This window comes from Rhinoderma darwinii, chromosome 1, assembly GCF_050947455.1.
Source record: "Rhinoderma darwinii isolate aRhiDar2 chromosome 1, aRhiDar2.hap1, whole genome shotgun sequence".
Taxonomy (NCBI): Eukaryota; Metazoa; Chordata; class Amphibia; order Anura; family Rhinodermatidae; genus Rhinoderma; species Rhinoderma darwinii.
Window position 1 is genome coordinate 412,418,183 of NC_134687.1, and position 25,526 is coordinate 412,443,708.

The following is a 25,526-nucleotide window of genomic DNA, read 5'->3' on the forward strand; positions in this document are numbered from 1 at the left end:
CCCACCAGTTACGCGGCTTAATCTAAATTCTGATAAAGAGAAGTGCTCCACACCCAACAGTCAGGTGCAGTAGATACCTTTTATAGTACCACGACTTTCACAACACTCCTTTCTGCCAACTTTTTTAACCTTGATCATATTCTCTACCAACTCTAAATTCTCATGATCCCCATATCTCTAACAGGACCCTAAATATAAGTGAACAATGTAAAACAATTCATATCCCTCTGCTTACTTGAGTGAATGTTATAGAGAATCCTACACCACTGCCTTACTCCTGGGTACCTCCCAGGGGGATTTCTCTATATTTTCAAGATCAAGCAAGTAAAAGGGTCTTCAAGGACTTCTTTTTGCAACACTGTAATCATAAACCAATAAATACAAGACGGAAATGGACAAGAAACAGTTCTAATCTTTCAATTCAACATCCCCAAAAAATCGACTCTTAACATGATTGTTTTTCCTACCAATCTGGAGAGGCAGAGGTTTTCTGTAAGTCAGGATGGCCGAGTGGTCTAAGGCGCTGCGTTTAGGTCGCAGTCTCTCCTGGAGGCGTGCGTTCAAATCCCACTTCTGACAACTAATCTTTTCTTAAACATTCTTTGCAGTCATTCCGTCAGTGTTAGTGAAATAATAGTAAAAAAACTATGGCCAAGTGGTCTAAGGCACTGCGTTTAGGTCGCAGTCTCCCCTGGAGGCGTGGGTTCAAATCCCACTTCTGACAACTCATCTTTTCTTAAACATACTTTGCAGTCATTCCGTCAGTGTTAGTGAAATAATAGTAAAAAAACTATGTCGGTATACGCCCCAAAACATTAGACTCTTCAGATAACTGTTTCGGCATCCAATCTTTAAAAATTGCACTTTTGTGTAGGTTAGGATGACCGACCGGTCTCTCTTGAATTTGTGGATTTAAATCCCACTTTTGAACACTCATATTTTCTTAGCATGATATAATGTCAGGTCTAACACTCATAAAGTAATAACACATTTTCCTTGAGCTCCTCCGCTATCCTGGTAAAATCCTCGCCAACTCCCTGTAAAGACTTCTACAAACTCAACACCAGACCTGGGACAATTCTGCATTCAGTACTATTGAGTGATAGTGCAGCTATTCTGTTGCCCAATTTCTATGCAGCTTAGTACGGCGATGAGAGGAGTCCTTTTGCTAATAGCATTTACCCACTGCAACCATGTAAGTTGTGGCAATATTCGAGACACGGGGCCACATCTTGGGCCTGGCTTCAGAACATGGCCTAGCTCCACTACTGTGCACTCCATAGCTCCAAGAGACCAGCCTGAGCCACTTATATACATGTGGCTTTGAATTAGTGGGAGTTTGGAGCCAAATTAATTCTAGTACTTGTAAAACTGTCAGAGAAACCCCATCCCTGACGAACACCTGCAGAACCCACCAGTTACGCGGCTTAATCTAAATTCTGATAAAGAGAAGTGCTCCACACCCAACAGTCAGGTGCAGTAGATACCTTTTTTTAGTACCACGACTTTCACAACACTCCTTTCTGCCAACTTTTTTAACCTTGATCATATTCTCTACCAACTCTAAATTCTCATGATCCCCATATCTCTAACAGGACCCTAAATATAAGTGAACAAGGTAAAACAATTCATATCCCTCTGCTTACTTGAGTGAATGTTATAGAGAATCCTACACCACTGCCTTACTCCTGGGTACCTCCCAGGGGGATTTCTCTATATTTTCAAGATCAAGCAAGTAAAAGGGTCTTCAAGGACTTCTTTTTGCAACACTGTAATCATAAACCAATAAATACAAGACGGAAATGGACAAGAAACAGTTCTAATCTTTCAATTCAACATCCCCAAAAAATCGACTCTTAACATGATTGTTTTTCCTACCAATCTGGAGAGGCAGAGGTTTTCTGTAAGTCAGGATGGCTGAGTGGTCTAAGGTGCTCCGTTTAGGTCGCAGTCTCCCCTGGAGGCGTGGGTTCAAATCCCACTTCTGACAACTCATCTTTTCTTAAACATACTTCGCAGTCATTCCGTCAGTGTTAGTGAAATAATAGTAAAAAAACTATGTCGGTATACGCCCCAAAACATTAGACTCTTCAGATAACTGTTTCGGCATCCAATCTTTAAAAATTGCACTTTTGTGTAGGTTAGGATGACCGACCGGTCTCTCTTGAATTTGTGGATTTAAATCCCACTTTTGAACACTCATATTTTCTTAGCATGATATAATGTCAGGTCTAACACTCATAAAGTAATGACACATTTTCATTGAGCTCCTCCGCTATCCTGGTAAAATCCTCGCCAACTCCCTGTAAAGACTTCTACAGACTTAACACCAGACCTGGGACAATTCTGCATTCAGTACTATTGAGTGATAGTGCAGCTATTCTGTTGCCCAATTTCTATGCAGCTGAGTACGGCGATGAGAGGAGTCCTTTTGCTAATAGCATTTACCCACTGCAACCGTGTAAGTTGTGGCAATATTCGAGACACGGGGCCACATCCTGGGCCTGGCTACAGAACATGGCCTAGCTCCACTACTGTGCACTCCATAGCTCCAAGAGACCAGCCCGAGCCACTTATATACATGTGGCTTTGTATTAGTGGGAGTTTGGAGCCAAATTAATTCTAGCACTTGTAAAGCTGTCAGAGAAACCCCATCCCTGACGAACACCTGCAGAACCCACCAGTTACGCGGCTTAATCTAAATTCTGATAAAGAGAAGTGCTCCACACCCAACAGTCAGGTGCAGTAGATACCTTTTATAGTACCACGACTTTCACAACACTCCTTTCTGCCAACTTTTTTAACCTTGATCATATTCTCTACCAACTCTAAATTCTCATGATCCCCATATCTCTAACAGGACCCTAAATATAAGTGAACAATGTAAAACAATTCATATCCCTCTGCTTACTTGAGTGAATGTTATAGAGAATCCTACACCACTGCCTTACTCCTGGGTACCTCCCAGGGGGATTTCTCTATATTTTCAAGATCAAGCAAGTAAAAGGGTCTTCAAGGACTTCTTTTTGCAACACTGTAATCATAAACCAATAAATACAAGACGGAAATGGACAAGAAACAGTTCTAATCTTTCAATTCAACATCCCCAAAAAATCGACTCTTAACATGATTGTTTTTCCTACCAATCTGGAGAGGCAGAGGTTTTCTGTAAGTCAGGATGGCCGAGTGGTCTAAGGCGCTGCGTTTAGGTCGCAGTCTCTCCTGGAGGCGTGCGTTCAAATCCTACTTCTGACAACTAATCTTTTCTTAAACATTCTTTGCAGTCATTCCGTCAGTGTTAGTGAAATAATAGTAAAAAAACTATGGCCAAGTGGTCTAAGGCGCTGCGTTTAGGTCGCAGTCTCCCCTGGAGGCGTGGGTTCAAATCCCACTTCTGACAACTCATCTTTTCTTAAACATACTTCGCAGTCATTCCGTCAGTGTTAGTGAAATAATAGTAAAAAAACTATGTCGGTATACGCCCCAAAACATTAGACTCTTCAGATAACTGTTTCGGCATCCAATCTTTAAAAATTGCACTTTTGTGTAGGTTAGGATGACCGACCGGTCTCTCTTGAATTTGTGGATTTAAATCCCACTTTTGAACACTCATATTTTCTTAGCATGATATAATGTCAGGTCTAACACTCATAAAGTAATGACACATTTTCATTGAGCTCCTCCGCTATCCTGGTAAAATCCTCGCCAACTCCCTGTAAAGACTTCTACAGACTTAACACCAGACCTGGGACAATTCTGCATTCAGTACTATTGAGTGATAGTGCAGCTATTCTGTTGCCCAATTTCTATGCAGCTGAGTACGGCGATGAGAGGAGTCCTTTTGCTAATAGCATTTACCCACTGCAACCGTGTAAGTTGTGGCAATATTCGAGACACGGGGCCACATCCTGGGCCTGGCTACAGAACATGGCCTAGCTCCACTACTGTGCACTCCATAGCTCCAAGAGACCAGCCCGAGCCACTTATATACATGTGGCTTTGTATTAGTGGGAGTTTGGAGCCAAATTAATTCTAGCACTTGTAAAGCTGTCAGAGAAACCCCATCCCTGACGAACACCTGCAGAACCCACCAGTTACGCAGCTTAATCTAAATTCTGATAAAGAGAAGTGCTCCACACCCAACAGTCAGGTGCAGTAGATACCTTTTATAGTACCACGACTTTCACAACACTCCTTTCTGCCAACTTTTTTAACCTTGATCATATTCTCTACCAACTCTAAATTCTCATGATCCCCATATCTCTAACAGGACCCTAAATATAAGTGAACAATGTAAAACAATTCATATCCCTCTGCTTACTTGAGTGAATGTTATAGAGAATCCTACACCACTGCCTTACTCCTGGGTACCTCCCAGGGGGATTTCTCTATATTTTCAAGATCAAGCAAGTAAAAGGGTCTTCAAGGACTTCTTTTTGCAACACTGTAATCATAAACCAATAAATACAAGACGGAAATGGACAAGAAACAGTTCTAATCTTTCAATTCAACATCCCCAAAAAATCGAGTCTTAACATGATTGTTTTTCCTACCAATCTGGAGAGGCAGAGGTTTTCTGTAAGTCAGGATGGCCGAGTGGTCTAAGGCGCTGCGTTTAGGTCGCAGTCTCCCCTGGAGGCGTGGGTTCAAATCCCACTTCTGACAACTCATCTTTTCTTAAACATACTTCGCAGTCATTCAGTCAGTGTTAGTGAAATAATAGTAAAAAAACTATGTCGGTATACGCCCCAAAACATTAGACTCTTCAGATAACTGTTTCGGCATCCAATCTTTAAAAATTGCACTTTTGTGTAGGTTAGGATGACCGACCGGTCTCTCTTGAATTTGTGGATTTAAATCCCACTTTTGAACACTCATATTTTCTTAGCATGATATAATGTCAGGTCTAACACTCATAAAGTAATGACACATTTTCATTGAGCTCCTCCGCTATCCTGGTAAAATCCTCGCCAACTCCCTGTAAAGACTTCTACAGACTTAACACCAGACCTGGGACAATTCTGCATTCAGTACTATTGAGTGATAGTGCAGCTATTCTGTTGCCCAATTTCTATGCAGCTGAGTACGGCGATGAGAGGAGTCCTTTTGCTAATAGCATTTACCCACTGCAACCGTGTAAGTTGTGGCAATATTCGAGACACGGGGCCACATCCTGGGCCTGGCTACAGAACATGGCCTAGCTCCACTACTGTGCACTCCATTGCTCCAAGAGACCAGCCCGAGCCACTTATATACATGTGGCTTTGTATTAGTGGGAGTTTGGAGCCAAATTAATTCTAGCACTTGTAAAGCTGTCAGAGAAACCCCATCCCTGACGAACACCTGCAGAACCCACCAGTTACGCAGCTTAATCTAAATTCTGATAAAGAGAAGTGCTCCACACCCAACAGTCAGGTGCAGTAGATACCTTTTATAGTACCACGACTTTCACAACACTCCTTTCTGCCAACTTTTTTAACCTTGATCATATTCTCTACCAACTCTAAATTCTCATGATCCCCATATCTCTAACAGGACCCTAAATATAAGTGAACAATGTAAAACAATTCATATCCCTCTGCTTACTTGAGTGAATGTTATAGAGAATCCTACACCACTGCCTTACTCCTGGGTACCTCCCAGGGGGATTTCTCTATATTTTCAAGATCAAGCAAGTAAAAGGGTCTTCAAGGACTTCTTTTTGCAACACTGTAATCATAAACCAATAAATACAAGACGGAAATGGACAAGAAACAGTTCTAATCTTTCAATTCAACATCCCCAAAAAATCGAGTCTTAACATGATTGTTTTTCCTACCAATCTGGAGAGGCAGAGGTTTTCTGTAAGTCAGGATGGCCGAGTGGTCTAAGGCGCTGCGTTTAGGTCGCAGTCTCCCCTGGAGGCGTGGGTTCAAATCCCACTTCTGACAACTCATCTTTTCTTAAACATACTTCGCAGTCATTCAGTCAGTGTTAGTGAAATAATAGTAAAAAAACTATGTCGGTATACGCCCCAAAACATTAGACTCTTCAGATAACTGTTTCGGCATCCAATCTTTAAAAATTGCACTTTTGTGTAGGTTAGGATGACCGACCGGTCTCTCTTGAATTTGTGGATTTAAATCCCACTTTTGAACACTCATATTTTCTTAGCATGATATAATGTCAGGTCTAACACTCATAAAGTAATGACACATTTTCATTGAGCTCCTCCGCTATCCTGGTAAAATCCTCGCCAACTCCCTGTAAAGACTTCTACAGACTTAACACCAGACCTGGGACAATTCTGCATTCAGTACTATTGAGTGATAGTGCAGCTATTCTGTTGCCCAATTTCTATGCAGCTGAGTACGGCGATGAGAGGAGTCCTTTTGCTAATAGCATTTACCCACTGCAACCGTGTAAGTTGTGGCAATATTCGAGACACGGGGCCACATCCTGGGCCTGGCTACAGAACATGGCCTAGCTCCACTACTGTGCACTCCATTGCTCCAAGAGACCAGCCCGAGCCACTTATATACATGTGGCTTTGTATTAGTGGGAGTTTGGAGCCAAATTAATTCTAGCACTTGTAAAGCTGTCAGAGAAACCCCATCCCTGACGAACACCTGCAGAACCCACCAGTTACGCGGCTTAATCTAAATTCTGATAAAGAGAAGTGCTCCACACCCAACAGTCAGGTGCAGTAGATACCTTTTATAGTACCACGACTTTCACAACACTCCTTTCTGCCAACTTTTTTAACCTTGATCATATTCTCTACCAACTCTAAATTCTCATGATCCCCATATCTCTAACAGGACCCTAAATATAAGTGAACAATGTAAAACAATTCATATCCCTCTGCTTACTTGAGTGAATGTTATAGAGAATCCTACACCACTGCCTTACTCCTGGGTACCTCCCAGGGGGATTTCTCTATATTTTCAAGATCAAGCAAGTAAAAGGGTCTTCAAGGACTTCTTTTTGCAACACTGTAATCATAAACCAATAAATACAAGACGGAAATGGACAAGAAACAGTTCTAATCTTTCAATTCAACATCCCCAAAAAATCGACTCTTAACATGATTGTTTTTCCTACCAATCTGGAGAGGCAGAGGTTTTCTGTAAGTCAGGATGGCCGAGTGGTCTAAGGCGCTGCGTTTAGGTCGCAGTCTCTCCTGGAGGCGTGCGTTCAAATCCCACTTCTGACAACTAATCTTTTCTTAAACATTCTTTGCAGTCATTCCGTCAGTGTTAGTGAAATAATAGTAAAAAAACTATGGCCAAGTGGTCTAAGGCACTGCGTTTAGGTCGCAGTCTCCCCTGGAGGCGTGGGTTCAAATCCCACTTCTGACAACTCATCTTTTCTTAAACATACTTCGCAGTCATTCCGTCAGTGTTAGTGAAATAATAGTAAAAAAACTATGTCGGTATACACCCCAAAACATTAGACTCTTCAGATAACTGTTTCGGCATCCAATCTTTAAAAATTGCACTTTTGTGTAGGTTAGGATGACCGACCGGTCTCTCTTGAATTTGTGGATTTAAATCCCACTTTTGAACACTCATATTTTCTTAGCATGATATAATGTCAGGTCTAACACTCATAAAGTAATGACACATTTTCATTGAGTTCCTCCGCTATCCTGGTAAAATCCTCGCCAACTCCCTGTAAAGACTTCTACAGACTTAACACCAGACCTGGGACAATTCTGCATTCAGTACTATTGAGTGATAGTGCAGCTATTCTGTTGCCCAATTTCTATGCAGCTGAGTACGGCGATGAGAGGAGTCCTTTTGCTAATAGCATTTACCCACTGCAACCGTGTAAGTTGTGGCAATATTCGAGACACGGGGCCACATCCTGGGCCTGGCTACAGAACATGGCCTAGCTCCACTACTGTGCACTCCATAGCTCCAAGAGACCAGCCCGAGCCACTTATATACATGTGGCTTTGTATTAGTGGGAGTTTGGAGCCAAATTAATTCTAGCACTTGTAAAGCTGTCAGAGAAACCCCATCCCTGACGAACACCTGCAGAACCCACCAGTTACGCGGCTTAATCTAAATTCTGATAAAGAGAAGTGCTCCACACCCAACAGTCAGGTGCAGTAGATACCTTTTATAGTACCACGACTTTCACAACACTCCTTTCTGCCAACTTTTTTAACCTTGATCATATTCTCTACCAACTCTAAATTCTCATGATCCCCATATCTCTAACAGGACCCTAAATATAAGTGAACAATGTAAAACAATTCATATCCCTCTGCTTACTTGAGTGAATGTTATAGAGAATCCTACACCACTGCCTTACTCCTGGGTACCTCCCAGGGGGATTTCTCTATATTTTCAAGATCAAGCAAGTAAAAGGGTCTTCAAGGACTTCTTTTTGCAACACTGTAATCATAAACCAATAAATACAAGACGGAAATGGACAAGAAACAGTTCTAATCTTTAAATTCAACATCCCCAAAAAAATCGACTCTTAACATGATTGTTTTTCCTACCAATCTGGAGAGGCAGAGGTTTTCTGTAAGTCAGGATGGCCGAGTGGTCTAAGGCGCTGCGTTTAGGTCGCAGTCTCCCCTGGAGGCGTGGGTTCAAATCCCACTTCTGACAACTCATCTTTTCTTAAACATACTTCGCAGTCATTCAGTCAGTGTTAGTGAAATAATAGTAAAAAAACTATGTCGGTATACGCCCCAAAACATTAGACTCTTCAGATAACTGTTTCGGCATCCAATCTTTAAAAATTGCACTTTTGTGTAGGTTAGGATGACCGACCGGTCTCTCTTGAATTTGTGGATTTAAATCCCACTTTTGAACACTCATATTTTCTTAGCATGATATAATGTCAGGTCTAACACTCATAAAGTAATGACACATTTTCATTGAGCTCCTCCGCTATCCTGGTAAAATCCTCGCCAACTCCCTGTAAAGACTTCTACAGACTTAACACCAGACCTGGGACAATTCTGCATTCAGTACTATTGAGTGATAGTGCAGCTATTCTGTTGCCCAATTTCTATGCAGCTGAGTACGGCGATGAGAGGAGTCCTTTTGCTAATAGCATTTACCCACTGCAACCGTGTAAGTTGTGGCAATATTCGAGACACGGGGCCACATCCTGGGCCTGGCTACAGAACATGGCCTAGCTCCACTACTGTGCACTCCATTGCTCCAAGAGACCAGCCCGAGCCACTTATATACATGTGGCTTTGTATTAGTGGGAGTTTGGAGCCAAATTAATTCTAGCACTTGTAAAGCTGTCAGAGAAACCCCATCCCTAACGAACACCTGCAGAACCCACCAGTTACGCGGCTTAATCTAAATTCTGATAAAGAGAAGTGCTCCACACCCAACAGTCAGGTGCAGTAGATACCTTTTATAGTACCACGACTTTCACAACACTCCTTTCTGCCAACTTTTTTAACCTTGATCATATTCTCTACCAACTCTAAATTCTCATGATCCCCATATCTCTAACAGGACCCTAAATATAAGTGAACAATGTAAAACAATTCATATCCCTCTGCTTACTTGAGTGAATGTTATAGAGAATCCTACACCACTGCCTTACTCCTGGGTACCTCCCAGGGGGATTTCTCTATATTTTCAAGATCAAGCAAGTAAAAGGGTCTTCAAGGACTTCTTTTTGCAACACTGTAATCATAAACCAATAAATACAAGACGGAAATGGACAAGAAACAGTTCTAATCTTTCAATTCAACATCCCCAAAAAATCGACTCTTAACATGATTGTTTTTCCTACCAATCTGGAGAGGCAGAGGTTTTCTGTAAGTCAGGATGGCCGAGTGGTCTAAGGCGCTGCGTTTAGGTTGCAGTCTCTCCTGGAGGCGTGCGTTCAAATCCCACTTCTGACAACTAATCTTTTCTTAAACATTCTTTGCAGTCATTCCGTCAGTGTTAGTGAAATAATAGTAAAAAAACTATGGCCAAGTGGTCTAAGGCACTGCGTTTAGGTCGCAGTCTCCCCTGGAGGCGTGGGTTCAAATCCCACTTCTGACAACTCATCTTTTCTTAAACATACTTTGCAGTCATTCCGTCAGTGTTAGTGAAATAATAGTAAAAAAACTATGTCGGTATACGCCCCAAAACATTAGACTCTTCAGATAACTGTTTCGGCATCCAATCTTTAAAAATTGCACTTTTGTGTAGGTTAGGATGACCGACCGGTCTCTCTTGAATTTGTGGATTTAAATCCCACTTTTGAACACTCATATTTTCTTAGCATGATATAATGTCAGGTCTAACACTCATAAAGTAATAACACATTTTCCTTGAGCTCCTCCGCTATCCTGGTAAAATCCTCGCCAACTCCCTGTAAAGACTTCTACAAACTCAACACCAGACCTGGGACAATTCTGCATTCAGTACTATTGAGTGATAGTGCAGCTATTCTGTTGCCCAATTTCTATGCAGCTTAGTACGGCGATGAGAGGAGTCCTTTTGCTAATAGCATTTACCCACTGCAACCATGTAAGTTGTGGCAATATTCGAGACACGGGGCCACATCTTGGGCCTGGCTTCAGAACATGGCCTAGCTCCACTACTGTGCACTCCATAGCTCCAAGAGACCAGCCTGAGCCACTTATATACATGTGGCTTTGAATTAGTGGGAGTTTGGAGCCAAATTAATTCTAGTACTTGTAAAACTGTCAGAGAAACCCCATCCCTGACGAACACCTGCAGAACCCACCAGTTACGCGGCTTAATCTAAATTCTGATAAAGAGAAGTGCTCCACACCCAACAGTCAGGTGCAGTAGATACCTTTTTTTAGTACCACGACTTTCACAACACTCCTTTCTGCCAACTTTTTTAACCTTGATCATATTCTCTACCAACTCTAAATTCTCATGATCCCCATATCTCTAACAGGACCCTAAATATAAGTGAACAATGTAAAACAATTCATATCCCTCTGCTTACTTGAGTGAATGTTATAGAGAATCCTACACCACTGCCTTACTCCTGGGTACCTCCCAGGGGGATTTCTCTATATTTTCAAGATCAAGCAAGTAAAAGGGTCTTCAAGGACTTCTTTTTGCAACACTGTAATCATAAACCAATAAATACAAGACGGAAATGGACAAGAAACAGTTCTAATCTTTAAATTCAACATCCCCAAAAAAATCGACTCTTAACATGATTGTTTTTCCTACCAATCTGGAGAGGCAGAGGTTTTCTGTAAGTCAGGATGGCCGAGTGGTCTAAGGCGCTGCGTTTAGGTCGCAGTCTCCCCTGGAGGCGTGGGTTCAAATCCCACTTCTGACAACTCATCTTTTCTTAAACATACTTCGCAGTCATTCAGTCAGTGTTAGTGAAATAATAGTAAAAAAACTATGTCGGTATACGCCCCAAAACATTAGACTCTTCAGATAACTGTTTCGGCATCCAATCTTTAAAAATTGCACTTTTGTGTAGGTTAGGATGACCGACCGGTCTCTCTTGAATTTGTGGATTTAAATCCCACTTTTGAACACTCATATTTTCTTAGCATGATATAATGTCAGGTCTAACACTCATAAAGTAATGACACATTTTCATTGAGCTCCTCCGCTATCCTGGTAAAATCCTCGCCAACTCCCTGTAAAGACTTCTACAGACTTAACACCAGACCTGGGACAATTCTGCATTCAGTACTATTGAGTGATAGTGCAGCTATTCTGTTGCCCAATTTCTATGCAGCTGAGTACGGCGATGAGAGGAGTCCTTTTGCTAATAGCATTTACCCACTGCAACCGTGTAAGTTGTGGCAATATTCGAGACACGGGGCCACATCCTGGGCCTGGCTACAGAACATGGCCTAGCTCCACTACTGTGCACTCCATTGCTCCAAGAGACCAGCCCGAGCCACTTATATACATGTGGCTTTGTATTAGTGGGAGTTTGGAGCCAAATTAATTCTAGCACTTGTAAAGCTGTCAGAGAAACCCCATCCCTGACGAACACCTGCAGAACCCACCAGTTACGCGGCTTAATCTAAATTCTGATAAAGAGAAGTGCTCCACACCCAACAGTCAGGTGCAGTAGATACCTTTTATAGTACCACGACTTTCACAACACTCCTTTCTGCCAACTTTTTTAACCTTGATCATATTCTCTACCAACTCTAAATTCTCATGATCCCCATATCTCTAACAGGACCCTAAATATAAGTGAACAATGTAAAACAATTCATATCCCTCTGCTTACTTGAGTGAATGTTATAGAGAATCCTACACCACTGCCTTACTCCTGGGTACCTCCCAGGGGGATTTCTCTATATTTTCAAGATCAAGCAAGTAAAAGGGTCTTCAAGGACTTCTTTTTGCAACACTGTAATCATAAACCAATAAATACAAGACGGAAATGGACAAGAAACAGTTCTAATCTTTCAATTCAACATCCCCAAAAAATCGACTCTTAACATGATTGTTTTTCCTACCAATCTGGAGAGGCAGAGGTTTTCTGTAAGTCAGGATGGCCGAGTGGTCTAAGGCGCTGCGTTTAGGTCGCAGTCTCTCCTGGAGGCGTGCGTTCAAATCCCACTTCTGACAACTAATCTTTTCTTAAACATTCTTTGCAGTCATTCCGTCAGTGTTAGTGAAATAATAGTAAAAAAACTATGGCCAAGTGGTCTAAGGCACTGCGTTTAGGTCGCAGTCTCCCCTGGAGGCGTGGGTTCAAATCCCACTTCTGACAACTCATCTTTTCTTAAACATACTTTGCAGTCATTCCGTCAGTGTTAGTGAAATAATAGTAAAAAAACTATGTCGGTATACGCCCCAAAACATTAGACTCTTCAGATAACTGTTTCGGCATCCAATCTTTAAAAATTGCACTTTTGTGTAGGTTAGGATGACCGACCGGTCTCTCTTGAATTTGTGGATTTAAATCCCACTTTTGAACACTCATATTTTCTTAGCATGATATAATGTCAGGTCTAACACTCATAAAGTAATAACACATTTTCCTTGAGCTCCTCCGCTATCCTGGTAAAATCCTCGCCAACTCCCTGTAAAGACTTCTACAAACTCAACACCAGACCTGGGACAATTCTGCATTCAGTACTATTGAGTGATAGTGCAGCTATTCTGTTGCCCAATTTCTATGCAGCTTAGTACGGCGATGAGAGGAGTCCTTTTGCTAATAGCATTTACCCACTGCAACCATGTAAGTTGTGGCAATATTCGAGACACGGGGCCACATCTTGGGCCTGGCTTCAGAACATGGCCTAGCTCCACTACTGTGCACTCCATAGCTCCAAGAGACCAGCCTGAGCCACTTATATACATGTGGCTTTGAATTAGTGGGAGTTTGGAGCCAAATTAATTCTAGTACTTGTAAAACTGTCAGAGAAACCCCATCCCTGACGAACACCTGCAGAACCCACCAGTTACGCGGCTTAATCTAAATTCTGATAAAGAGAAGTGCTCCACACCCAACAGTCAGGTGCAGTAGATACCTTTTTTTAGTACCACGACTTTCACAACACTCCTTTCTGCCAACTTTTTTAACCTTGATCATATTCTCTACCAACTCTAAATTCTCATGATCCCCATATCTCTAACAGGACCCTAAATATAAGTGAACAATGTAAAACAATTCATATCCCTCTGCTTACTTGAGTGAATGTTATAGAGAATCCTACACCACTGCCTTACTCCTGGGTACCTCCCAGGGGGATTTCTCTATATTTTCAAGATCAAGCAAGTAAAAGGGTCTTCAAGGACTTCTTTTTGCAACACTGTAATCATAAACCAATAAATACAAGACGGAAATGGACAAGAAACAGTTCTAATCTTTCAATTCAACATCCCCAAAAAATCGACTCTTAACATGATTGTTTTTCCTACCAATCTGGAGAGGCAGAGGTTTTCTGTAAGTCAGGATGGCTGAGTGGTCTAAGGTGCTCCGTTTAGGTCGCAGTCTCCCCTGGAGGCGTGGGTTCAAATCCCACTTCTGACAACTCATCTTTTCTTAAACATACTTCGCAGTCATTCCGTCAGTGTTAGTGAAATAATAGTAAAAAAACTATGTCGGTATACACCCCAAAACATTAGACTCTTCAGATAACTGTTTCGGCATCCAATCTTTAAAAATTGCACTTTTGTGTAGGTTAGGATGACCGACCGGTCTCTCTTGAATTTGTGGATTTAAATCCCACTTTTGAACACTCATATTTTCTTAGCATGATATAATGTCAGGTCTAACACTCATAAAGTAATGACACATTTTCATTGAGTTCCTCCGCTATCCTGGTAAAATCCTCGCCAACTCCCTGTAAAGACTTCTACAGACTTAACACCAGACCTGGGACAATTCTGCATTCAGTACTATTGAGTGATAGTGCAGCTATTCTGTTGCCCAATTTCTATGCAGCTGAGTACGGCGATGAGAGGAGTCCTTTTGCTAATAGCATTTACCCACTGCAACCGTGTAAGTTGTGGCAATATTCGAGACACGGGGCCACATCCTGGGCCTGGCTACAGAACATGGCCTAGCTCCACTACTGTGCACTCCATAGCTCCAAGAGACCAGCCCGAGCCACTTATATACATGTGGCTTTGTATTAGTGGGAGTTTGGAGCCAAATTAATTCTAGCACTTGTAAAGCTGTCAGAGAAACCCCATCCCTGACGAACACCTGCAGAACCCACCAGTTACGCGGCTTAATCTAAATTCTGATAAAGAGAAGTGCTCCACACCCAACAGTCAGGTGCAGTAGATACCTTTTATAGTACCACGACTTTCACAACACTCCTTTCTGCCAACTTTTTTAACCTTGATCATATTCTCTACCAACTCTAAATTCTCATGATCCCCATATCTCTAACAGGACCCTAAATATAAGTGAACAATGTAAAACAATTCATATCCCTCTGCTTACTTGAGTGAATGTTATAGAGAATCCTACACCACTGCCTTACTCCTGGGTACCTCCCAGGGGGATTTCTCTATATTTTCAAGATCAAGCAAGTAAAAGGGTCTTCAAGGACTTCTTTTTGCAACACTGTAATCATAAACCAATAAATACAAGACGGAAATGGACAAGAAACAGTTCTAATCTTTCAATTCAACATCCCCAAAAAATCGACTCTTAACATGATTGTTTTTCCTACCAATCTGGAGAGGCAGAGGTTTTCTGTAAGTCAGGATGGCCGAGTGGTCTAAGGCGCTGCGTTTAGGTCGCAGTCTCTCCTGGAGGCGTGCGTTCAAATCCCACTTCTGACAACTAATCTTTTCTTAAACATTCTTTGCAGTCATTCCGTCAGTGTTAGTGAAATAATAGTAAAAAAACTATGGCCAAGTGGTCTAAGGCGCTGCGTTTATGTCGCAGTCTCCCCTGGAGGCGTGGGTTCAAATCCCACTTCTGACAACTCATCTTTTCTTAAACATACTTCGCAGTCATTCCGTCAGTGTTAGTGAAATAATAGTAAAAAAACTATGTCGGTATACGCCCCAAAACATTAGACTCTTCAGATAACTGTTTCGGCATCCAATCTTTAAAAATTGCACTTTTGTGTAGGTTAGGATGACCGACCGGTCTCTCTTGAATTTGTGGATTTAAATCCCACTTTTGAACACTCATATTTTCTTAGCATGATATAATGTCAGGTCTAACACTCATAAAGTAATGACACATTTTCATTGAGCTCCTCCGCTATCCTGGTAAAATCCTCGCCAACTCCCTGTAAAGACTTCTACAGACTTAACACCAGACCTGGGACAATTCTGCATTCAGTACTATTGAGTGATAGTGCAGCTATTCTGTTGCCCAATTTCTATGCAGCTGAGTACGGCGATGAGAGGAGTCCTTTTGCTAATAGCATTTACCCACTGCAACCGTGTAAGTTGTGGCAATATTCGAGACACGGGGCCACATCCTGGGCCTGGCTACAGAACATGGCCTAGCTCCACTACTGTGCACTCCATTGCTCCAAGAGACCAGCCCGAGCCACTTATATACATGTGGCTTTGTATTAGTGGGAGTTTGGAGCCAAATTAATTCTAGCACTTGTAAAGCTGTCAGAGAAACCCCATCCCTGACGAACACCTGCAGAACCCACCAGTTACGCGGCTTAATCTAAATTCTGATAAAGAGAAGTGCTCCACACCCAACAGTCAGGTGCAGTAGATACCTTTTATAGTACCACGACTTTCACAACACTCCTTTCTGCCAACTTTTTTAACCTTGATCATATTCTCTACCAACTCTAAATTCTCATGATCCCCATATCTCTAACAGGACCCTAAATATAAGTGAACAATGTAAAACAATTCATATCCCTCTGCTTACTTGAGTGAATGTTATAGAGAATCCTACACCACTGCCTTACTCCTGGGTACCTCCCAGGGGGATTTCTCTATATTTTCAAGATCAAGCAAGTAAAAGGGTCTTCAAGGACTTCTTTTTGCAACACTGTAATCATAAACCAATAAATACAAGACGGAAATGGACAAGAAACAGTTCTAATCTTTCAATTCAACATCCCCAAAAAATCGACTCTTAACATGATTGTTTTTCCTACCAATCTGGAGAGGCAGAGGTTTTCTGAAAGTCAGGATGGCAGAGTGGTCTAAGGTGCTGTGTTTAGGTCGCATTCTCCCCTGGAGGCGTGGGTTCAAATCCCACTTCTGACAACTCATTTTTTCTTAAACATACTTCGCAGTCATTCCGTCAGTGTTAGTGAAATAATAGTAAAAAAACTATGTCGGTATACGCCCCAAAACATTAGACTCTTCAGATAACTGTTTCGGCATCCAATCTTTGAAAATTGCACTTTTGTGTAGGTTAGGATGACCGACCGGTCTCTCTTGAATTTGTGGATTTAAATCCCACTTTTGAACACTCATATTTTCTTAGCATGATATAATGTCAGGTCTAACACTCATAAAGTAATGACACATTTTCATTGAGCTCCTCCGCTATCCTGGTAAAATCCTCGCCAACTCCCTGTAAAGACTTCTACAGACTTAACACCAGACCTGGGACAATTCTGCATTCAGTACTATTGAGTGATAGTGCAGCTATTCTGTTGCCCAATTTCTATGCAGCTGAGTACGGCGATGAGAGGAGTCCTTTTGCTAATAGCATTTACCCACTGCAACCGTGTAAGTTGTGGCAATATTCGAGACACGGGGCCACATCCTGGGCCTGGCTACAGAACATGGCCTAGCTCCACTACTGTGCACTCCATAGCTCCAAGAGACCAGCCCGAGCCACTTATATACATGTGGCTTTGTATTAGTGGGAGTTTGGAGCCAAATTAATTCTAGCACTTGTAAAGCTGTCAGAGAAACCCCATCCCTGACGAACACCTGCAGAACCCACCAGTTACGCGGCTTAATCTAAATTCTGATAAAGAGAAGTGCTCCACACCCAACAGTCAGGTGCAGTAGATACCTTTTATAGTACCACGACTTTCACAACACTCCTTTCTGCCAACTTTTTTAACCTTGATCATATTCTCTACCAACTCTAAATTCTCATGATCCCCATATCTCTAACAGGACCCTAAATATAAGTGAACAATGTAAAACAATTCATATCCCTCTGCTTACTTGAGTGAATGTTATAGAGAATCCTACACCACTGCCTTACTCCTGGGTACCTCCCAGGGGGATTTCTCTATATTTTCAAGATCAAGCAAGTAAAAGGGTCTTCAAGGACTTCTTTTTGCAACACTGTAATCATAAACCAATAAATACAAGACGGAAATGGACAAGAAACAGTTCTAATCTTTCAATTCAACATCCCCAAAAAATCGAGTCTTAACATGATTGTTTTTCCTACCAATCTGGAGAGGCAGAGGTTTTCTGTAAGTCAGGATGGCCGAGTGGTCTAAGGCGCTGCGTTTAGGTCGCAGTCTCCCCTGGAGGCGTGGGTTCAAATCCCACTTCTGACAACTAATCTTTTCTTAAACATTCTTTGCAGTCATTCCGTCAGTGTTAGTGAAATAATAGTAAAAAAACTATGGCCAAGTGGTCTAAGGCACTGCGTTTAGGTCGCAGTCTCCCCTGGAGGCATGGGTTCAAATCCCACTTCTGACAACTCATCTTTTCTTAAACATACTTTGCAGTCATTCCGTCAGTGTTAGTGAAATAATAGTAAAAAAACTATGTCGGTATACGCCCCAAAACATTAGACTCTTCAGATAACTGTTTCGGCATCCAATCTTTAAAAATTGCACTTTTGTGTAGGTTAGGATGACCGACCGGTCTCTCTTGAATTTGTGGATTTAAATCCCACTTTTGAACACTCATATTTTCTTAGCATGATATAATGTCAGGTCTAACACTCATAAAGTAATGACACATTTTCATTGAGCTCCTCCGCTATCCTGGTAAAATCCTCGCCAACTCCCTGTAAAGACTTCTACAGACTTAACACCAGACCTGGGACAATTCTGCATTCAGTACTATTGAGTGATAGTGCAGCTATTCTGTTGCCCAATTTCTATGCAGCTGAGTACGGCGATGAGAGGAGTCCTTTTGCTAATAGCATTTACCCACTGCAACCGTGTAAGTTGTGGCAATATTCGAGACACGGGGCCACATCCTGGGCCTGGCTACAGAACATGGCCTAGCTCCACTACTGTGCACTCCATTGCTCCAAGAGACCAGCCCGAGCCACTTATATACATGTGGCTTTGTATTAGTGGGAGTTTGGAGCCAAATTAATTCTAGCACTTGTAAAGCTGTCAGAGAAACCCCATCCCTGACGAACACCTGCAGAACCCACCAGTTACGCGGCTTAATCTAAATTCTGATAAAGAGAAGTGCTCCACACCCAACAGTCAGGTGCAGTAGATACCTTTTATAGTACCACGACTTTCACAACACTCCTTTCTGCCAACTTTTTTAACCTTGATCATATTCTCTACCAACTCTAAATTCTCATGATCCCCATATCTCTAACAGGACCCTAAATATAAGTGAACAATGTAAAACAATTCATATCCCTCTGCTTACTTGAGTGAATGTTATAGAGAATCCTACACCACTGCCTTACTCCTGGGTACCTCCCAGGGGGATTTCTCTATATTTTCAAGATCAAGCAAGTAAAAGGGTCTTCAAGGACTTCTTTTTGCAACACTGTAATCATAAACCAATAAATACAAGACGGAAATGGACAAGAAACAGTTCTAATCTTTCAATTCAACATCCCCAAAAAATCGACTCTTAACATGATTGTTTTTCCTACCAATCTGGAGAGGCAGAGGTTTTCTGTAAGTCAGGATGGCCGAGTGGTCTAAGGCACTGTGTTTAGGTTGCAGTCTCCCCTGGAGGCGTGGGTTCAAATCCCACTTCTGACAACTCATTTTTTCTTAAACATACTTCGCAGTCATTCCGTCAGTGTTAGTGAAATAATAGTAAAAAAACTATGTCGGTATACGCCCCAAAACATTAGACTCTTCAGATAACTGTTTCGGCATCCAATCTTTGAAAATTGCACTTTTGTGTAGGTTAGGATGACCGACCGGTCTCTCTTGAATTTGTGGATTTAAATCCCACTTTTGAACACTCATATTTTCTTAGCATGATATAATGTCAGGTCTAACACTCATAAAGTAATGACACATTTTCATTGAGCTCCTCCGCTATCCTGGTAAAATCCTCGCCAACTCCCTGTAAAGACTTCTACAGACTTAACACCAGACCTGGGACAATTCTGCATTCAGTACTATTGAGTGATAGTGCAGCTATTCTGTTGCCCAATTTCTATGCAGCTGAGTACGGCGATGAGAGGAGTCCTTTTGCTAATAGCATTTACCCACTGCAACCGTGTAAGTTGTGGCAATATTCGAGACACGGGGCCACATCCTGGGCCTGGCTACAGAACATGGCCTAGCTCCACTACTGTGCACTCCATAGCTCCAAGAGACCAGCCCGAGCCACTTATATACATGTGGCTTTGTATTAGTGGGAGTTTGGAGCCAAATTAATTCTAGCACTTGTAAAGCTGTCAGAGAAACCCCATCCCTGACGAACACCTGCAGAACCCACCAGTTACGCGGCTTAATCTAAATTCTGATAAAGAGAAGTGCTCCACACCCAACAGTCAGGTGCAGTAGATACCTTTTATAGTACCACGACTTTCACAACACTCCTTTCTGCCAACTTTTTTAACCTTGATCATATTCTCTACCAACTCTAAATTCTCATGATCCCCATATCTCTAACAGGACCCTAAATATAAGTGAACAATGTAAAACAATTCATATCCCTCTGCTTACTTGAGTGAATGTTATAGAGAATCCTACACCACTGCCTTACTCCTGGGTACCTCCCAGGGGGATTTCTCTATATTTTCAAGATCAAGCAAGTAAAAGGGTCTTCAAGGACTTCTTTTTGCAACACTGTAATCATAAACCAATAAATACAAGACGGAAATGGACAAGAAACAGTTCTAATCTTTCAATTCAACATCCCCAAAAAATCGACTCTTAACATGATTGTTTTTCCTACCAATCTGGAGAGGCAAAGGTTTTCTGTAAGTCAGGATGGCCGAGTGGTCTAAGGCGCTGCGTTTAGGTCGCAGTCTCCCCTGGAGGCGTGGGTTCAAATCCCACTTCTGACAACTCATCTTTTCTTAAACATACTTCGCAGTCATTCCGTCAGTGTTAGTGAAATAATAGTAAAAAAACTATGTCGGTATACGCCCCAAAACATTAGACTCTTCAGATAACTGTTTCGGCATCCAATCTTTAAAAATTGCACTTTTGTGTAGGTTAGGATGACCGACCGGTCTCTCTTGAATTTGTGGATTTAAATCCCACTTTTGAACACTCATATTTTCTTAGCATGATATAATGTCAGGTCTAACACTCATAAAGTAATGACACATTTTCATTGAGCTCCTCCGCTATCCTGGTAAAATCCTCGCCAACTCCCTGTAAAGACTTCTACAGACTTAACACCAGACCTGGGACAATTCTGCATTCAGTACTATTGAGTGATAGTGCAGCTATTCTGTTGCCCAATTTCTATGCAGCTGAGTACGGCGATGAGAGGAGTCCTTTTGCTAATAGCATTTACCCACTGCAACCGTGTAAGTTGTGGCAATATTCGAGACACGGGGCCACATCCTGGGCCTGGCTACAGAACATGGCCTAGCACCACTACTGTGCACTCCATAGCTCCAAGAGACCAGCCCGAGCCACTTATATACATGTGGCTTTGTATTAGTGGGAGTTTGGAGCCAAATTAATTCTAGCACTTGTAAAGCTGTCAGAGAAACCCCATCCCTGACGAACACCTGCAGAACCCACCAGTTACGCGGCTTAATCTAAATTCTGATAAAGAGAAGTGCTCCACACCCAACAGTCAGGTGCAGTAGATACCTTTTATAGTACCACGACTTTCACAACACTCCTTTCTGCCAACTTTTTTAACCTTGATCATATTCTCTACCAACTCTAAATTCTCATGATCCCCATATCTCTAACAGGACCCTAAATATAAGTGAACAATGTAAAACAATTCATATCCCTCTGCTTACTTGAGTGAATGTTATAGAGAATCCTACACCACTGCCTTCATCCTGGGTACCTCCCAGGGGGATTTCTCTATATTTTCAAGATCAAGCAAGTAAAAGGGTCTTCAAGGACTTCTTTTTGCAACACTGTAATCATAAACCAATAAATACAAGACGGAAATGGACAAGAAACAGTTCTAATCTTTCAATTCAACATCCCCAAAAAATCGACTCTTAACATGATTGTTTTTCCTACCAATCTGGAGAGGCAGACGTTTTCTGTAAGTCAGGATGGCCGAGTGGTCAAAGGCGCTGCGTTTAGGTCGCAGTCTCCCTTGCAGGCGTGGGTTCAAATCCCACTTCTGACAACTCATCTTTTCTTAAACATACTTCGCAGTCATTCCGTCAGTGTTAGTGAAATAATAGTAAAAAAACTATGTCGGTATACGCCCCAAAACATTAGACTCTTCAGATAACTGTTTCGGCATCCAATCTTTAAAAATTGCACTTTTGTGTAGGTTAGGATGACCGACCGGTCTCTCTTGAATTTGTGGATTTAAATCCCACTTTTGAACACTCATATTTTCTTAGCATGATATAATGTCAGGTCTAACACTCATAAAGTAATGACACATTTTCATTGAGCTCCTCCGCTATCCTGGTAAAATCCTCGCCAACTCCCTGTAAAGACTTCTACAGACTTAACACCAGACCTGGGACAATTCTGCATTCAGTACTATTGAGTGATAGTGCAGCTATTCTGTTGCCCAATTTCTATGCAGCTGAGTACGGCGATGAGAGGAGTCCTTTTGCTAATAGCATTTACCCACTGCAACCGTGTAAGTTGTGGCAATATTCGAGACACGGGGCCACATCCTGGGCCTGGCTACAGAACATGGCCTAGCTCCACTACTGTGCACTCCATAGCTCCAAGAGACCAGCCCGAGCCACTTATATACATGTGGCTTTGTATTAGTGGGAGTTTGGAGCCAAATTAATTCTAGCACTTGTAAAGCTGTCAGAGAAACCCCATCCCTGACGAACACCTACAGAACCCACCTGTTACGCGGATTAATCTAAATTCTGATAAAGAGAAGTGCTCCACACCCAACAGTCAGGTGCAGTAGATACCTTTTATAGTACCACGACTTTCACAACACTCCTTTCTGCCAACTTTTTTAACCTTGATCATATTCTCTACCAACTCTAAATTCTCATGATCCCCATATCTCTAACAGGACCCTAAATATAAGTGAACAATGTAAAACAATTCATATCCCTCTGCTTACTTGAGTGAATGTTATAGAGAATCCTACACCACTGCCTTACTCCTGGGTACCTCCCAGGGGGATTTCTCTATATTTTCAAGATCAAGCAAGTAAAAGGGTCTTCAAGAACTTCTTTTTGCAACACTGTAATCATAAACCAATAAATACAAGACGGAAATGGACAAGAAACAGTTCTAATCTTTCAATTCAACATCCCCAAAAAATCGACTCTTAACATGATTGTTTTTCCTACCAATCTGGAGAGGCAGAGGTTTTCTGTAAGTCAGGATGGCCGAGTGGTCTAAGGTGCTGCGTTTAGGTCGCAGTCTCCCCTGGAGGCGTGGGTTCAAATCCCACTTCTGACAACTCATCTTTTCTTAAACATACTTCGCAGTCATTCCGTCAGTGTTAGTGAAATAATAGTAAAAAAACTATGTCGGTATACGCCCCAAAACATTAGACTCTTCAGATAACTGTTTCGGCATCCAATCTTTAAAAATTGCACTTTTGTGTAGGTTAGGATGACCGACCGGTCTCTCTTGAATTTGTGGATTTAAATCCCACTTTTGAACACTCATATTTTCTTAGCATGATATAATGTCAGGTCTAACACTCATAAAGTAATGACACATTTTCATTGAGCTCCTCCGCTATCCTGGTAAAATCCTCGCCAACTCCCTGTAAAGACTTCTACAGACTTAACACCAGACCTGGGACAATTCTGCATTCAGTACTATTGAGTGATAGTGCAGCTATTCTGTTGCCCAATTTCTATGCAGCTGAGTACGGCGATGAGAGGAGTCCTTTTGCTAATAGCATTTACCCACTGCAACCGTGTAAGTTGTGGCAATATTCGAGACACGGGGCCACATCCTGGGCCTGGCTACAGAACATGGCCTAGCTCCACTACTGTGCACTCCATAGCTCCAAGAGACCAGCCCGAGCCACTTATATACATGTGGCTTTGTATTAGTGGGAGTTTGGAGCCAAATCAATTCTAGCACTTGTAAAGCTGTCAGAGAAACCCCATCCCTGACGAACACCTGCAGAACCCACCAGTTACGCGGCTTAATCTAAATTCTGATAAAGAGAAGTGCTCCACACACAACAGTCAGGTGCAGTAGATACCTTTTATAGTACCACGACTTTCACAACACTCCTTTCTGCCAACTTTTTTAACCTTGATCATATTCTCTACCAACTCTAAATTCTCATGATCCCCATATCTCTAACAGGACCCTAAATATAAGTGAACAATGTAAAACAATTCATATCCCTCTGCTTACTTGAGTGAATGTTATAGAGAATCCTACACCACTGCCTTACTCCTGGGTACCTCCCAGGGGGATTTCTCTATATTTTCAAGATCAAGCAAGTAAAAGGGTCTTCAAGGACTTCTTTTTGCAACACTGTAATCATAAACCAATAAATACAAGACGGAAATGGACAAGAAACAGTTCTAATCTTTCAATTCAACATCCCCAAAAAATCGACTCTTAACATGATTGTTTTTCCTACCAATCTGGAGAGGCAGAGGTTTTCTGTAAGTCAGGATGGCCGAGTGGTCTAAGGCGCTGCGTTTAGGTCGCAGTCTCCCCTGGAGGCGTGGGTTCAAATCCCACTTCTGACAACTCATCTTTTCTTAAACATACTTCGCAGTCATTCCGTCAGTGTTAGTGAAATAATAGTAAAAAAACTATGTCGGTATACGCCCCAAAACATTAGACTCTTCAGATAATTCTTTCGTTATCCAATCTTTAAAAATTGCACTTTTGTGTAGGTTAGGATGACCGACCGGTCTCTCTTGAATTTGTGGATTTAAATCCCACTTTTGAACACTCATATTTTCTTAGCATGATATAATGTCAGGTCTAACACTCATAAAGTAATGACACATTTTCATTGAGCTCCTCCGCTATCCTGGTAAAATCCTCGCCAACTCCCTGTAAAGACTTCTACAGACTTAACACCAGACCTGGGACAATTCTGCATTCAGTACTATTGAGTGATAGTGCAGCTATTCTGTTGCCCAATTTCTATGCAGCTGAGTACGGCGATGAGAGGAGTCCTTTTGCTAATAGCATTTACCCACTGCAACCGTGTAAGTTGTGGCAATATTCGAGACACGGGGCCACATCCTGGGCCTGGCCACAGAACATGGCCTAGCTCCACTACTGTGCACTCCATAGCTCCAAGAGACCAGCCCGAGCCACTTATATACATGTGGCTTTGTATTAGTGGGAGTTTGGAGCCAAATTAATTCTAGCACTTGTAAAGCTGTCAGAGAAACCCCATCCCTGACGAACACCTGCAGAACCCACCAGTTACGCGGCTTAATCTAAATTCTGATAAAGAGAAGTGCTCCACACCCAACAGTCAGGTGCAGTAGATACCTTTTAGGGTATGTGCACACACACTAATTACGTCCGTAATTGACGGACGTATTTCGGCCGCAAGTCCCGTACCGAACTCAGTGCAGGGAGCCGGGCTCCTAGCATCATAGTTATGTACGACGCTAGGAGTCCCTGCCTCTCTGCAGGACAACTGTCCCGTACTGTAATCGTGTTTTCAGTACGGGACAGTAGTTCCATCGAGAGGCAGGGACTCCTAGCATCGTACATAACTATGATGCTAGGAGCCCGGCTCCCTGCACTGAGTTCGGTCCGGTACTTGCGGCCGAAATACGTCCGTCAATTACGGACGTAATTAGTGTGTGTGCACATACCCTTATAGTACCACGACTTTCACAACACTCCTTTCTGCCAACTTTTTTAACCTTGATCATAT

At 42.1% G+C, this 25,526-nt stretch overlaps 19 non-coding genes across 19 annotated transcripts; all 19 read left to right on the top strand.

The window, feature by feature from the left end:
• Positions 1 to 496: 496 nt before the first annotated feature.
• TRNAL-UAG (transfer RNA leucine (anticodon UAG)) lies at positions 497 to 579 on the top strand. The gene has a single exon. It is a non-coding gene; the product is annotated as a tRNA-Leu (tRNA).
• Positions 580 to 1,907: 1,328 nt separating this feature from the next.
• TRNAL-UAG (transfer RNA leucine (anticodon UAG)) lies at positions 1,908 to 1,990 on the top strand. Its single transcript has one exon. It is a non-coding gene; the product is annotated as a tRNA-Leu (tRNA).
• Positions 1,991 to 3,172: 1,182 nt separating this feature from the next.
• On the top strand, positions 3,173 to 3,255 carry TRNAL-UAG (transfer RNA leucine (anticodon UAG)). Its single transcript has one exon. It is a non-coding gene; the product is annotated as a tRNA-Leu (tRNA).
• A 1,327-nt stretch (positions 3,256 to 4,582) lies between these two features.
• TRNAL-UAG (transfer RNA leucine (anticodon UAG)) lies at positions 4,583 to 4,665 on the top strand. Its single transcript has one exon. It is a non-coding gene; the product is annotated as a tRNA-Leu (tRNA).
• Positions 4,666 to 5,847: 1,182 nt separating this feature from the next.
• TRNAL-UAG (transfer RNA leucine (anticodon UAG)) lies at positions 5,848 to 5,930 on the top strand. The gene has a single exon. It is a non-coding gene; the product is annotated as a tRNA-Leu (tRNA).
• Positions 5,931 to 7,112: 1,182 nt separating this feature from the next.
• TRNAL-UAG (transfer RNA leucine (anticodon UAG)) lies at positions 7,113 to 7,195 on the top strand. Its single transcript has one exon. It is a non-coding gene; the product is annotated as a tRNA-Leu (tRNA).
• A 1,328-nt stretch (positions 7,196 to 8,523) lies between these two features.
• TRNAL-UAG (transfer RNA leucine (anticodon UAG)) lies at positions 8,524 to 8,606 on the top strand. The gene has a single exon. It is a non-coding gene; the product is annotated as a tRNA-Leu (tRNA).
• A 1,182-nt stretch (positions 8,607 to 9,788) lies between these two features.
• TRNAL-UAG (transfer RNA leucine (anticodon UAG)) lies at positions 9,789 to 9,871 on the top strand. Its single transcript has one exon. It is a non-coding gene; the product is annotated as a tRNA-Leu (tRNA).
• Positions 9,872 to 11,200: 1,329 nt separating this feature from the next.
• Positions 11,201 to 11,283, top strand: TRNAL-UAG (transfer RNA leucine (anticodon UAG)). Its single transcript has one exon. It is a non-coding gene; the product is annotated as a tRNA-Leu (tRNA).
• Positions 11,284 to 12,465: 1,182 nt separating this feature from the next.
• Positions 12,466 to 12,548, top strand: TRNAL-UAG (transfer RNA leucine (anticodon UAG)). The gene has a single exon. It is a non-coding gene; the product is annotated as a tRNA-Leu (tRNA).
• A 1,328-nt stretch (positions 12,549 to 13,876) lies between these two features.
• On the top strand, positions 13,877 to 13,959 carry TRNAL-UAG (transfer RNA leucine (anticodon UAG)). Its single transcript has one exon. It is a non-coding gene; the product is annotated as a tRNA-Leu (tRNA).
• Positions 13,960 to 15,141: 1,182 nt separating this feature from the next.
• On the top strand, positions 15,142 to 15,224 carry TRNAL-UAG (transfer RNA leucine (anticodon UAG)). Its single transcript has one exon. It is a non-coding gene; the product is annotated as a tRNA-Leu (tRNA).
• A 1,327-nt stretch (positions 15,225 to 16,551) lies between these two features.
• TRNAL-UAG (transfer RNA leucine (anticodon UAG)) lies at positions 16,552 to 16,634 on the top strand. Its single transcript has one exon. It is a non-coding gene; the product is annotated as a tRNA-Leu (tRNA).
• Positions 16,635 to 17,816: 1,182 nt separating this feature from the next.
• TRNAL-UAG (transfer RNA leucine (anticodon UAG)) lies at positions 17,817 to 17,899 on the top strand. Its single transcript has one exon. It is a non-coding gene; the product is annotated as a tRNA-Leu (tRNA).
• A 1,327-nt stretch (positions 17,900 to 19,226) lies between these two features.
• TRNAL-UAG (transfer RNA leucine (anticodon UAG)) lies at positions 19,227 to 19,309 on the top strand. The gene has a single exon. It is a non-coding gene; the product is annotated as a tRNA-Leu (tRNA).
• A 1,182-nt stretch (positions 19,310 to 20,491) lies between these two features.
• Positions 20,492 to 20,574, top strand: TRNAL-UAG (transfer RNA leucine (anticodon UAG)). Its single transcript has one exon. It is a non-coding gene; the product is annotated as a tRNA-Leu (tRNA).
• Positions 20,575 to 21,756: 1,182 nt separating this feature from the next.
• Positions 21,757 to 21,839, top strand: TRNAL-UAG (transfer RNA leucine (anticodon UAG)). The gene has a single exon. It is a non-coding gene; the product is annotated as a tRNA-Leu (tRNA).
• A 1,182-nt stretch (positions 21,840 to 23,021) lies between these two features.
• TRNAL-UAG (transfer RNA leucine (anticodon UAG)) lies at positions 23,022 to 23,104 on the top strand. Its single transcript has one exon. It is a non-coding gene; the product is annotated as a tRNA-Leu (tRNA).
• A 1,182-nt stretch (positions 23,105 to 24,286) lies between these two features.
• TRNAL-UAG (transfer RNA leucine (anticodon UAG)) lies at positions 24,287 to 24,369 on the top strand. The gene has a single exon. It is a non-coding gene; the product is annotated as a tRNA-Leu (tRNA).
• Positions 24,370 to 25,526: the final 1,157 nt, after the last annotated feature.